We start from the raw sequence: 1,397 nt of genomic DNA, 5'->3' as shown, positions 1-1,397 counted from the left end.
CACTTGAAATAACTTATAAAACTATTTTCCACTGTTCACGTATATTTACATTCATTACTTTCACTTGCTGTTTACACATTATTTACACATTATTTGCAATTCCACTTGCACTGTTTTACTCAATAGAAAGATCGTAGTCACTCTTTTATCAATTGTCAGCCCTTTACCTTCTTCCACACGAGGTTTAGTAGGGGGTAAAGGTCACAGGGCCCTTTCCATGGGGGTGAAAAAAGGCCCTGAAGTCAGCAAGAGGATGAGCCAGACCTCCTCTTCGGAAGATGAGAGATAACTGATAAAGGAGGGCCGGCCCGGGTTGAGGCCTACTTAGGGGTTATTCAGTACTACCAACGTAGCTCTTGAAACAGCTATGTATTTCACTGAAATGATTGGCAGGAAATATAGACAATAACGGCCATGCCACGTTGAGTACACCGCTTCCCATCCGATCAGCGAAGTTAAGCAACGTTGGGTCTGGTTAGTACTTCGATGGGTGACCGCCTGTGAACACCAGATGCTGTTGGCATCCCTACGTGTCAAGTAGGGTTGGTGGAGGATTAGTGCCCCTCCCTGTAAAACAATTAACTCTAAGCCCTTGGCCACCCCATTTGGGATACATGGCGTCTGGCAATGGATGGATGGATGGACATTATAAATTAGGTAGTTCCAGGTGAATGTAAATATCACTTAGCATTCTCCCTTCCCTCCTTATATGTAAATTTATTACGAAAATAGATTATAGGGCATATTTCAAGGGGAAAAAAACAGCGAAAATTAGCGAACGAGTGCACGTGAGGTGTTGTCAGGTGATAATTAGCCAATTCCAGGTGTATGGCACTAATCACTTACCTTCTTTCTTTCTTGTATATATTATTTGGAATAAGACTAGGTCATAGGGCTTATTTCAATGGATGAAATCAGTGGAAAATTCCAGGGAGGATTTACTTAGCATAGCACGGCCGGGCAGGTGAGAGGATAGGGTAATGGAGGGGGGGTAGGGAGGGGAGTCAAGAATGGGGAGAAATGGCTAAATTGTCAACAATGGATGGGAGTACAGATGAGATTAGGAGTGCTGACTAGTGTTGGACATTGGCAGTACTGTTAGATGATACAAGCCCCCACTTGGAAGCCCGGGTGAATTCAAAATAATACAGAATCACAAAAGCGACGCCCCGTGGTTTGATCCCTTGCTCCCAAGCGTCACGAAAGTCACGCCCCGCGGTTAAGAGGTTAAGTATCATAGTCTTCCTCTGCACATTATTAAGGTTGTCAAGTAAATGTCTCTGAGACTCAGATTTTGCCCTGAAAACCTCTTATCTAGCCCTATGCTTGCCACTAAACTGTGAAACTATTTTTGAACAAGTCAGCCAAGCAGCATAATATGTATGAAAGTATAGTTC

General features: G+C 43.5%; 1 non-coding gene across 1 annotated transcript; it reads left to right on the top strand.

Annotated features, from left to right (window-relative positions):
- The first annotated feature begins 404 nt into the window (after positions 1-404).
- LOC145410099 (5S ribosomal RNA) lies at positions 405-523 on the top strand. Its single transcript, XR_013899220.1, has one exon. It is a non-coding gene; the product is annotated as a 5S ribosomal RNA (ribosomal RNA).
- Positions 524-1,397: the final 874 nt, after the last annotated feature.

This window comes from Coenobita brevimanus, chromosome 9 (assembly GCF_032717465.1).
Source record: "Coenobita brevimanus isolate Jiangsu-jjx chromosome 9, ASM3271746v2, whole genome shotgun sequence".
In the NCBI taxonomy this organism is placed as follows: Eukaryota; Metazoa; Arthropoda; class Malacostraca; order Decapoda; family Coenobitidae; genus Coenobita; species Coenobita brevimanus.
Note: the sequence above shows the minus strand (reverse complement) of the source record. Positions and strands in the feature narration are given on the sequence as shown.